The sequence below is a fragment of the Centruroides sculpturatus genome, unplaced genomic scaffold (assembly GCF_000671375.1).
Source record: "Centruroides sculpturatus isolate CEXI.00-Female unplaced genomic scaffold, Cexi_2.0 scaffold311, whole genome shotgun sequence".
Taxonomy (NCBI): domain Eukaryota; kingdom Metazoa; phylum Arthropoda; class Arachnida; order Scorpiones; family Buthidae; genus Centruroides; species Centruroides sculpturatus.
Genome location: NW_019384505.1, coordinates 384,245 through 398,358, shown reverse-complemented (window position 1 = coordinate 398,358; position 14,114 = coordinate 384,245). Strand labels below are relative to the sequence as shown.

Sequence of the window (14,114 nt, the reverse complement as noted above, 5' to 3'; positions counted from 1 at the left end):
AATAAAATTTTTTTTGTATTTATATTGGTAAATTTAGTAACCAAAAAAAATTTTGTTTAATGTATAATGTTATTTAATGCTATTTCAACAAAATCTAGTCTTACGTAGAATGAAATATATGATTTTACATCAAGATAAATGATTTCATACATCTTACAAAACCACATTTTTTACATTCAGTGAATTGTTTCCAGAAATTTAAGATTGCAATATTTTTGTACATTGTGTTGACATTTTAAAAGTATTGCAATTTAATTTTGCAAAACTTTTAACAAAAATATTTTGTTGTCTTTGTTTATTATTCATACTGATTTATAAATAAATCTTTTTAAATTATTTTAACTTTCATGTTAAAACTAACCTTGTCCCTGAGATGTGGATCATTAAACCATTCTATAAGGTTATTGGCAATTGGGAGAGGACTAGACGAAAATATTCTGTATGTCAACAAAAAATCTTCAATATAGCAAGGATCCATGGAGTTATCTTCCACTAACTGTGAAATTAATCTATCAACTGTTCCCTGTAATTGCATATTCATTTTTCAGTATTTATTTTGTAAAATTATACAATGATTTTTGTTTATAACTTAAAAAAATATTAAACATATTTCTTAAGTGAAAATAATTATTCTTACTCTAATAACAACATGTCCTTTGCAGTTTCCTCCATCAAAAACTCTATGTTCTGTAATTAATACAACTCGACCATCTTCTTCATGCTTCTTTGTATTTTCTTCTCCTTGATGCAAAATGTTATAATAGTCAGTCAATCCAACACATATAAATTGGCAATCATCGACTTTTGTTCTCATAATACCGTGATGAAATATCTTGTCCATGCTTGGACTAATACCAAAACTGAAATAATAATTACCAAAAATAAATTTAATTTTATTGAAAATGTATTTGTGAACAATATTAAACAATGTAATTGGAAAATACTAAATAAATGGTTTATTAATGAGATTTAATGTTTTAATATGATATGAAAATCAATTAAAAGAATTTAACTTATAATTTTCCAGAAGTCTTTCATGTAATTTTGTAATGTTTTATTTTCAATAAATTTGAAATTTACCTTTCTCCTAAATGAAGTTCTTGTAATGTTCCATCAGGATGTTCTATTTCAACCTGCCCATTAATTATGACTGACCAAGAATCTAATTCTTCTCCATCATTCAAGACTACACTACCCATTTTCTCAAACCTGACAAATGCCATTACTGCACAAAGAGCTCTTCTTACTGCAAGTGTCATGTTTGCAAATGCCTAAGTAAAAAAGTATGTCTTAAGCATTTTATCAACACAAAATTATAGTAGTTTCATGTATTTATCATGTTTTTTATAATTACACTTACAGGCAAATGTTTCACAAATTCTAAAAGAAATTCTATATCTTCATCTGTTCTCATACAAGGACTTTTGTCCAAACATTCTTTTACTGTATCTCTCACTGTTAAACTCTGTTAATAGAAACAAATGTTCTTATCAATAAAATGATCAGACAACTCATTTCCTGCTCTTACAATAGACAATAGTTATCTTTTTAATGATAAATAATTATATGATTTAGTATATAAAACATCAATAATTATTAATCCCTCCCAGTCTTAACCAACAGGGAGGAAAATTTTAATGAGATGTTAATTCAGTGTAAAATTTAACTGTCAAGAGGCATTAATGATTTAATCTTATTGTCATACTGCAAAAACATACATCTAATGATTCAGCAAGTTCCTCTTCTTCATCAGAATCAACAGCACTTTCTGCCAATCCAGATAAGTCAACTTCAGGATCATCGAGAGATGATGGGACAGAGTGGATGATGTCCGATCCTGAATAATAAGCTGAGGAACTATCGCTGCTATGTGAACTGCGATTGGACTTGAGCAGAACATCTCCACGATGTAGCAGTGGATGGAAGTCAGTTGGATGCTAAATTAAAAATAAGATTTTGATTAATAAATTATAAAATCAATAATCTTAATAAATTTTTAATCATCATTACTAATATACAGTATATAAACTAATGCAGTAATTTTTCAATTATATAAATTTTTTATATTATAAAAATAATATTAGAATCAAAGTGAATCTTTCCTTGTTTTTCATTCATTCATCAGATAAGAACAGCAATGTTTAACATCATAAACATACATGGTATTATCTGCAAGTTCCTGTTTCTCTATGAGAATGAACAGTCGTTACTACAAATTGCCAAATATAGAGTTGATAACATTGATAAACAATTTGAGTGTACTTAGTAATCAGAAATACATATTTTAATAATGTATTAATTAATCATTAGTAGTAAATATTTTTCTAAATTGCCCGTGTATCCTTTGAATTTGATAAGCTTTAGATTTATTTTTAATCAATTTCTAGAACTTTTACAATATTAAGTCATTACAAAAATTTGTCAATTAATAATTACATGATGGATTTAAAAACATTAAAAAAGAAGAAAAAATGTATAATTAGATTTGAACTAGCAAATGATAGAAATATTTTATTGCATTATTAATTATACAATCATTAATCAAAAATTTTTTCTGAATTAAATGATTCATATGTGTAAACTGAAGATCTGACATAGATAGGCTATATCAATATTTGATTTCTCCAAATATGTTGTTGCCAAATTATATTTTAATTCTATAATATAATCCAAAAATATATAGATAGTAGTGTACAAAAAATTAAAACTTTAATCAAAATCAATTGCAGAAACTGAAAAAATTTAAACAGAAAACAAAACCATAAAATGCAGCAAAAATTTTTAATAACAAACATTTGATCTTGTTAAAAGATCTTTATCCGGCAACATTACAATTATTTCAAAAATGTTTACAGAAATCTAGAAATCAAATGCAATGTACAAATGTGAAAAATATAGATTGCTATTCTATTCCAAGATTGTTTTAATATTCTACATTTTTCAAATTTGAATACTGTATTCGATTTAAAACATTTTTGATATTCAATGTAATGTACTGTACTTTGATGAAAGCCTTTTAATAAGGTCAAAAACGTTAAAAATAAAACAGAGCATTTTTCTGTGACACCCATTTGCATACCCATAATGTGTGTTTAAGAATGCATTAAATACTAAAATGGCATTGACCCTTTAATTTAGTTCATTCAACTATTTCTATAACCTAAATAAGAAGTACTTTAGTGCATTTTTATAAATGCAATAGCATATTAAAGAAGACATATTGCAATTGGTATATATTTTATATGCTTTTATTTATGTAAACTTGCCATAGAACATTTTCTGTAATACTTTAATTTGATGACAGTTAAGTTCAGCTATTTATTATATTATTATGTAATTCAATTTTGAGACTAAAATGTAACTATATGCAAATGAGGTATTCACATCCAAATAAAGTACCAAGAGGTTTGTAAAGCAATTCATTTACAGTATTATTATTTTTTTAAGTTTACAAAGAGATAGGATAGTGAAATTTGAGATCAAGACTCTACATAAATTCCAAAAATTAAAACTTTTGTAAAAAAATATTTGTAACTTAAACAAAACCACTTATAAGAATGTAAACAAAATAACAAATACACACTTGATTTAATGGATTAATTGGAGAGAAGGCAGTGTCTGCTATTGTCAAAAGTCCATTGAATCAAATGTGTGTTTTAAAAAAACATTTGATTTAATGGCCTTTTAGATATTAACAACAACCTTATAATATAAAATGTATTAAAATATATTATAATGTATAAGTATGAATAAAATGTTGTTATGATATACATTGACTGATTTATACTCATTGACCCATCTTTTAGCATGTTCTGCAAATAAAAAAGGTTAAGTTTTTCCCTTAGGACAGAAATTTTTTGTCAATTAAATAAAAGGGTCTACTCCCAATTTATATCTAAAAAATAAAAAAAGAAAGAAAGAAAAAAAAAAGATTTCTCTATCTACAACATGAGAATCAAATGTAGCTACAACTTCAGTAAAAATAGTTTGATTATACTGCTGGCTTCAAAAATAATAAAATTTAAATTCATTTATCTTAAACTCATTAAAAGTTACTACAAATATTTGTGAAGTGAAATATAAACTTGCATCCTGACAACATATCTAATATACAGTACTTTCATCTGTACCCAAATCTCAAATAACAATTAACATTGTAAAAATATTGATTTATTGAAGTTATTATAGAAACATTAAGATTTAAAATTATAATTAATTCATATGTATTTAAAATTATATAATATGAAATAATTATATTATATAATTGTTTCATATAATTTATGGCAAGCAATTATTTCTAAAGTGTATTTTACAGACTCTCCATTAAGAAAATGACAAAGGACAACTCCAAAAAACAGTTATTACTGAAAGGACAATTTGATGACAAGTTAAATGTCTATTTGATATCAAAATACAAATACATCTTCTAGATTGGCTGTACTGATATCTGGCATAAGCGCATGTTAATCCAACCCACAAACATATTTGTTACATTATTTATAAATAATAAAAATATACCTACTTTAGGTATACATGAAATGTAAAAAATTTATCTGACTCTTCTACTTATGATTTAAATGCAGTTTGGTCAACCAATTGAAAAATTTTGTACCACTGTTCTAGATTATAAGATAAAAGCCTCAGCAGTTAAAGAAAATGGTTTTATTTATTTCAAAATAATATAATTATTTTTAAAAAAAAGCTTTTAAGACAACTGGAAGTTTAATTCTAATTAAATCATAAAAGTTTTAAAATAAGTTTAAATAATTTAATTCAAATTATGGTTTATAGATACACTAATTTTATAATTAAAAAGTTTGGGATTAGATATCTAATGTTTGAAGAAAAATTTTTGTGAATTAGAAGTAAAATATAGAACAAAATATTACCATTCCTTGTAGGTTAAGGAAAAAAATTTCTAGAGCATGTTGTTTTAATAGTCCAAGAGATAATTGATTTGATTTACATAATTGTAATTATTTAGAATCCTCATCCATTAAAAAGCATTACTGTTTTATCCAAGATAATTATCACAGTAAATGAAGGTTAAAGGATATACAAGTTTCCTGTTTTCTACAACAAAAACCCTGTTAATTGATGTTTTATCAATAAATAAAAAATATATTCATTTTTAAAGTAAAAAAGTTCTAAATAAGCTAAACTTTCAAATTTAATACTGCATAAATTATACTTTATTAAATAGTTTTCATGTGGATAAATTAGGTCTTTCTATCAATAAATAAAAAATATAACTATTTTTAAAGTAAAAAAGTTCTAAATAAGCTAAACTTTCAAATTTAATACTGCTAAAAGTACAAGTAAATAATTGAATTTGGTAAGTTAAAATGGATAGAGGGAGAGAGAGGGAGAGAAAGTAAAGGAAAAAATTGACAAGAAAGACGCTATGAAGGCACGGAACTGGGCACGGTCCTTCTGTTGGACAACATGACGAGTTTCTTGATCGATTCAATTGAAAACAAGAAGAGAGAGAGTCGAAGACGACCGCAATCGGTCTGTACGTCGGTTTGTTACAGCGCTGTCATTCGATCAAGCCAGATGGCGCTCGTGTCACGTTGCTCACACCCGTTTGATGGATTGAGGTCACGGGCTGGCCGCCCTCTACCTTTATATTACAATGGAAGTGAGCTACACAAGAAGCGAACCACCTAAATAACTTATTTAATTGGTCAGTAAATAATTAATTCCCTCCACTACAGTTTCTATACAAGCGATAGCCATCACCAGCCTAGTCCAATGAGAAATTTATAACGTTGACGAGATTTTTATATTAAAGATCTTTTATCAATTTAAATCGTTCTTTGTATATTTACATAATTAAGTAGAAAATAAAAAAAAACAAAAATGATGGAAGCGATCTTCTGATTCTCTTCCATAGATGTCGACAGTGAGGATGATGCAGAGAGAAAGAGAGAGAGAAAATTTTGATTTTAAAATTTATAATTTCAAAATGAAAATATTAATGGTGATGCTTGACTTGGTTACATCATTTCTTTGACGAATTCATTCAATCGAATTGCATTTCATGCATTTTACGTATCATTAGATAAATGTTACAAATCACAAATATACTCATTCAATGAACCATGTATTTCATAAAACTTTTCGACATTAGAAAAAGCAATTTTATAATTTCTTTCCTTATTTAAAAAATTTCATATTTCAAAACATCTGGACTAATTGTTTTCGGGAAAATATCGAGCGAAAATATTCTATATATATAAAACTTTTTAAAATTTTCAAAAATTTTTATTTTTACATCATTTTTTTTCTACTTGAAATTTTCTTCTTTAAAAGTTATTATTAAAATTAAGTTTCCATTTAATTACTAATTAGAAAATTTCAATGTGTAAAATAAATAACCAATTAATAACATTTAATGGAATTTATTTTGTTTTTATATAAAGTACATTCTTCTGCTACTGAGTTAACATTAATTGTTAATCAATAACTTTGTGTGGTATGTTTAAAGCGAAAAGAAAACATCATTGTATTGATAAATGTTATAACTATTGCTGCATTCATTATATAAGTTTTTACAAATCCGAGAATCTTTTATTTTGTTCGACAACTCTTCGCTTGCGTTAGACGTAATTGATTTGCCGATAATATACATGAAAATTATAATTAAACTGTTNAAATAAATGAAAAAATATATATATTAATAGTTTTTTAACTAATTTAAGAATAAAAATTTAATACAAATAAACAATTTATATATACATAATAATAATAATAATTGTAACAAAAACTGATTATGAAATTATATTCTTCAAAATTATATCTGACTCATTTTATACAGAATATTAACAAAGACAAAAGTCCAAATATAATATCCAACAAATTCAATAATCTGTCCATAAACAAACAATTAAAATTTAGCATGACTAAACTATTACTAGAAGAAAAGACCACACACTCCTCACCTTGCTCCTCAATTTCTAACAACAAGAATCTCGAAATAAAACTTCAAGAATGGAAATACATCAAATTAACTCAGTACATGTTTTTCAGATGGCACAAAGGATATGGTAGTTTGTCTACTTCCTTTCTGACGTCACTAACTTCCTTACTGGAATTTTTAACTTCCCCAATTGCACTTAAAGGAAACCGATTGGGGAGGATGTGAGTCAAGAGATGCCCCCGCATCCTGACACTATCCATCTATGGTTTGTGTTGTAATGCATTGAAATTAGAACGATTGGCTTATCATAATACATGTAACAAAACTAATTTCGATACTTTCGTTTTTATATATTTATTTCGATTCTATGGATTTCCCTTCTATGTAGGATATTAAATTTATTTTTGGAATGAAACTGATAGTAAATAACTTCCTTTCTTATAGAAGGAAGATTCATACCAGTATTTTCCTTTAAATATAGATCTTATCAGGTAAAATCAGTTTCTAAATTACTCTCTATTCACACGTGTATAATGAATTAAAATAATTTGATTTTATTGAAAAATACACTTGATAGTGGAAAAAAAATTTACAAAAATCAAATAGCTGTATTCAGTAAATGAACTGACAAAAATCACCAGATGAAAAGCAACTATCTGTCAATTATCAACTTATAGAATGTGGTCATCCATCATCTATCGAGCTGCGTGTCGTCTTTTACTACGAAAATTATAGTAGCTACTCTCACATGGAAGACAGAAAATCGAACTTGCTGACACGTGATTGTGGAATTGGATCAATTTCGTTACCATTCTCATCAAATATTTTAAATAAATTTTTACAATTTAGCGAGTAAAGTCGAATATAAATGAATGTTTAGTGTGTTAAATAAGATCAACACCATTTTATTTGGCTTGTGAAACAATATTTGAATAACATTATAAAAATCTGTAATCAAAAACAAAAACAGTTTTGTTTTCGTTAAAGAAACGAAAAATAAAACTATAAATAGACACTTTTGTTTCTTTTCTTTTTATTTATTTAAAAACGCGTAATAGGAACTTTCACAATATAATATAGAATTAATATAAATAACGCAATTTGCAACCACGTGTCGGATGCGTGAACTATTATTAACGACCGATAAAATTGTGGGAATGACGTTAACGACATTTATCGATAGTTCAACACGAACTAAAATTTGTCGATCACGTGATCTGAATGCCACACTACTTTGCAGACTTCGCTCATAAAACTTATTACAGAAAAAATGTTTTTTTTTTTATTGTAAAAACCTATGAGTCATCCTATATATTATTTTATCCAACAGATATATTAGTTGGATAACCCAAGTATTTATATTTATGTATATAAACATTTGGGTTATGGACATACTGTATTTAAATTCCATTTAGGAGTAATTACAACTGTTTTTCTATTGTGCGTTTGCTATATTTCGGTTATATTTATGAGAAACTTAACGTTAATTCAATTTTCGTAAATTTTATAATTTTTTTTTTCAGAAATATTGAAGTAAATTGCGTAAAATTCGACCGTTTACACAATTTCAGTGCAACAAGGAACAAATTTTATAGATTCTATTCAGCATAAACGATATTAACCATAAAACTAATATTTCAATATTTTCGTATTGATAAAAATACTATAATGCTGTTTATAGTATAAATACTAAAAAAATCAATTACTTTCATACATTATTTTTGTGAATTCGTTTGCTATTTTATTATTATTATTACAGAAAAACTTGCGCACAGTTCTTCATACTTAAAAATATCTAACTGCTGAATAAAAGCATCTGAAAACTGTGAATTTTACATTATAGAGTTTCGTGTCTTCATCCCACCTGATCCCCTGTTCAATCCCGCCCATAAAAAAAAATGACAATCTACTTGTCATCTTTCCTTTTGACAACTGTGCGGTAGCAGCTAACAAAGTGTCATCTCTGTATATTAATAGCCGAAGAAAATCCCGATCGATAGATTCGAATGATATATTGTAAATGGATTCTGCCATTAGTCACTGTCGCCATGTTAAATGTAGCATAGCATCTCTCGCAGACACTCCAAAAACACTGTTGGCAAAAGTATTCTACAGTCTCGGTCCATCTAATGACTTAATGGTATTGGGTACGGTTCGCTACAAAACGTGTCACTGATTTTATTTTTTTGTTTATACTTCTCTGCTGGCAGTTCTAATCTGTCTTTTGCGAACTTCCTACCTTCAGATTCGTGACGTTTTCAATTCGGCAACTAGAATCCATTTTGTTTTACTTACTAAATCGTGAAATGTATTGATTTTCACATGATTGAAATTTGTTCGTATTAACACATTACAGCACTATCGAGTGTTAATTTAATATTATTTTGTCACGTTATCGTTCCACTTGAACTAAAAGCTGGCACGCAGAATGTCGGAGAAGCGTAACTCCCTTCCTCCGCCTTCGAATCATATATTATACGGGGAGATACTTTCTTATCAAATTTTATTGGTATCATACTTCATAATTTGTAAAAAAAACATGACAGATGATGAAAAAGTATTAAAATTTCAAAGTTATAAAAGTTTGTCGCACCTTTAAGTAGAATAATAATCAATGTTTATGTGAATGTACATTTATTGTATGTATAAATGTACAGTACATTTATTTACGTTATGATTAACGTATTAAAATCTAGAAATACTGCATTATATAAAAAGAAATATAATTTGACTAAAAAAGGCACATTTCAAAAAGTTTTAACTTAGAAAAAGTACTGGTATGTTTCTTCAACTGTTTCTAATGATGTAATACAGCGACATCGATTATTACATTCATCTAACATATTCATTTTCTCAGATGGTCAGTCAGTTTATGAGAATAATCTTACTTTCGCTTCATAATTCATCAATATTTCAAAATGATTATTTTTATAGTAAAACGAGAACTTTTCTGAAATGATCATTAAGTATTTTTCTTTACAACGTTCGTATGTAACAGACTTAGTAATTTTAATGGCAATTTAATGATCTGGTATTACGAAATTATCTTTAAAGTATACTTTCTATTGTATCTTATTTCTGATAAACGAATAGAATGAAAAATATATTTTAAATTTTGATATTCACATCGTCCGCAATATCAATATTTTAATAATTAATAAATTGTCACCACAATGTATTTAAACCCTTAACTTTGATATGTTATAAGGTATGTTAATTGTAAATTGCATTTGAATCTATAAAAAACTAAATACAAAGTAAAACAGTGATAATGTATTTACACATTACAACAATTTAGATACAGAGCATAGTAGTAGGCTACATAAATTAAACTGAGAACTTCACCCAGAAACAATTCACAACATACACTGAAATACAGTGAGAAACTAACAATTCAATGGCAAACAATGCTCTTAATGTATATTTATGTTTAATTATTCATGAGTATGAGTAACACTAAGAACCTGTATACATTACACCAAATATTTTACATACTTAGTGGAACTTGGTTACACACATTAGGAACTTCACAATAAACGCTAGTAACCCGACGTTTAATAATGGTGTTTATCGACTGAAATCGGTTTCATCAAAATGTAATTGATGAAAAAAATTATATTATTTTCTCATTTGAATCCAACAATAGTAGTACAGTAAAACGGACAGACACAATGCAATACGTTAATGACACTTTCACGATCTCATGCAGAAGGTCATTGTTTATCACTTGTTAAGTACGCGTCCTCTCTCCCCAGTCTTAGTACTTATCGTATAAGGTTTAATCCTACAGAAAGATAAAACTTTCGTTTTCTACTACATTTAAAAGTATTCATTCGTCTGTAAAAACATCCGATAATGTAAAAGGAAACGGTTAAAAGAGTAGAATGTTTTGTAAAACAGAGTAAATCCGGGCGTTAACCCAAACAGAAAACAATGACAGGTTGTCTTTTTCCCTGGCGGAAGGGAAAGAAAAAAAATATATATAGATACTGAGAAAATACAAATTACAAACACCTGCAGAGGCATTAACCCTACATACGGATATCTGCTATGAGGAAATGTGGAAATAACGTAAGTTTGAAAAAATTCCTACAATAAATAATATACAGGGATTTGACGATAGGATCGAAATTAAAAAAAAAAAAAAAAAAACTTCAAGAATTAGAAAGGCTTTCTAAGAGGGAGGGAGAATAGCTACTGTATTCTAATTATTCACGGTTGGAAAGAGAAAAGAATTAAAAAGTAATTTTGAGATTAGCGAGATGTGGAGAAAGTGCTGATTAATTTACTATATCGATACGTGTCTCGTTTTACTCGACACTCAGTCTTTATAAATAATACGGGAATGACATCGACCATTTTTTTTCTTGTTTGTTTTTTTTAGAATTTTCATGGTTTTTTTTCTTTTACAACTTTCGACTAATACGAAGAAGTGAAAATGCGTGAAAGTTGCTAATACTGTAATGATATATTTGAGAAGAACTCGTCGGTAATTGGCAGAAATATCTGAAGAATTAGCACGAGTATCCATCCACCTGTTAGGACAACTACAAAAGATTTAAAAGCAACAACCAAGTGCGGGTCAGCGACCCTTAACGACTCTTTACGAGAAGACTATAAAGGTAAAGATTTCCATGGCAAATTAATGGTAAATCCCAGTATCGTTTAGCAGAAGCAATTACTCCCAGGAGATGCCACTCGAGGGAGAAGAGGAGCAAAGAATTAAAACCGAAATCTGATTACCATCACTTGAAATCTAAAATTTAGATGAAGATCTAACGATCGAGGACATCCGAAGTTTCTCATCCGACACGTAAAGGCGGAAAAAATCTATCCGGGAAATAATTAGTCTATCTGGAAACTTTCAATTTCTGCATTGGATCGATCGAGATTATCTGTGATCGAATGAATAATTTTCTATCGACAATAGAATTATGCATTTCTATCCCTCACCATCATCGAGAAGGATGGAAATTTGGGTCTATGATACGTGACCGGGACGTTGCGACGCATCGGTCACACGGTAGAGAAATAGCGTAAACAGATTTAGCAATCATCGAGGTCGAGTAGAGATTACAGATGTGGACGTCCAAGATGGAGATGCGCCCTGTAATCAGGAAATATTTATCCAGTCACGTGACCGGTAGGCCAATTTGAATACGTGATCGAGTAGTTAGGGGAGAGTGAATACACGAACAGGAGAAAGGACACGAAAAATATCCACTCGCGCCTCCCGCCAAATCAATAACAACCAGTTCTATTTATATATGCCTTCCTCAACGATTCCATGGGGATGGCACATAACACGTTAAGGAGAATTTCCACCAATCCGGCCATGAAGAAAATTAAGATTTTTTCCTCCTCTCTATTCCTATCGGTCTTCTTTATAGATGAAGTTGCAGTTTGCTGACCTCGAGATCATATTACTGAAAGTCGTTACCCTTACAGAATAAAACGACAAGCTTATACAGTAATAAGAAAGAACTGATATCAGCCCACTAATGCAATGTCGGTAATACTGTATTATTTACAATGTTTGAACAGATGATAATGGTTGTAAACATTTTTCACATTTATAATCTCGAACATCCGTCATTCGTGGATAGATGCAAGAAAAATGGAGTTTAAAAATATATATAATGAATGGCAAGGCGTGCAGGTAATAATTAAATACAAGAATAACGAAACCGGTGAGTTAACTACGTAAACGATCATAATGGCAGCTATCAGGAAGTGAACAATAAAAACTGAAGGATGGAATGGAAAATTATAATTTGTGTAGAGTGATACTGGGATTATCATTCTTTGTTGACTGAAATAAATCTCATATCATGTATTAAAAGCATGGAAAGTGTATGGAAATAATTATCAAAAAGGTTAAAACGTGTAAAAGATATTCAGAGAACTAAAAAAATGTACAACATAAATATGCATTTAAACTAATATAGACGTATTTATATCTATATAAAATAATATAAGATTATATCTAATAGACTAGAACATACATATATATATCTGGAGGCAACGACTGAAAATAATTTTTAAAAATGCACTTTATCGTAAATATGAAAATTTATACAAAAAACGAATTGCGAGTGAAATAAGAAAGGAAAAAACGAATTTTATCCGAGAAATAAATTTTAAAAATGTATTATAGATAACAGCAAAGAATATTTGAAAGAAGGAAAACTATTCCTAAACAGTTGTACGAAATACTTTGCATATAATAAAATGTAAGAACTAGGGGATTATTTTAGGATAAAGTACACTAAAGAGATCACAACAGATGTTAGGTCGAACTTTTATTGAAAAGAATTTAAAAAAATAGAAAATATGTAATAAAACATATGATACTTTTATAACATTGGGAACACAAATTTGCATTAAAGAACTTTTCTAAAAACAAAAAGAAACTATACGAAAATTGGACAATTGATTGGTTCGTTTACGAAAGAAACTACAATTAGGACTATAAATTATTCAAACGATTTAACTAGAATACACAGTATATATATATATTTTAAATCCAGAATTGTATTATGACGTGAACCTGTATTTAACGATCGAAATGCGACCAAATATCAAGTTTAATTCTGACATATTGGCCAAAGAATCCTTGATAAATCACTCGTACTACACTCTACTTACAAAATTGAGTAGTTATTCTTCTTCAATCTTCTGTTTATCATCTCGATTGCTTATTTTTAATAGCTTAATAAAATTTATGGGAACGATATCGACATAAACAACGGAAAAATCCAAAAACAAAAAAAAATAAAGACATTTACTCTCGCTACCGTGCAGAAAAGTAATGATGGATGCAATTCTTGAAAGTCGAGGTTACGGTCGTGTGACGTCAAGTGCGATGACCTCATTTGTCTCTGACCTTTAACCTTGTCTTACTGATGTTTATATTTGCCAATTGTTTACTACTGACAAATGATTTGGTTAACATGTAAATAACCGAAATTATCCCACATCAATGAACCCTGAGTTTTTATTGATTGACACGTGATTAAGATAATTAACTTGCTGAAATTTTTCTTTAAAGGAAAAAAAAAACATTAATTTTAAAGTTATTATTAACTAATAACCCGGTTAAATTTGGAGGTTATTTATGAGATGTTGATTAAATAGTTAAATAAATTGTAAACATTTTAAAATCTTTAGTTTAAATTTAGCAACATAACAT

The 14,114-nt window shown here is 28.1% G+C and overlaps 1 protein-coding gene across 2 annotated transcripts in view; it reads right to left on the bottom strand.

Annotated features, from left to right (window-relative positions):
• The window catches only part of LOC111622195 (rap guanine nucleotide exchange factor 2-like), a 94,859-nt gene that overhangs the window by 29,183 nt on the left and 51,562 nt on the right, over nt 1–14,114 (bottom strand). The gene's annotated exons all lie outside the window — the stretch shown is intronic.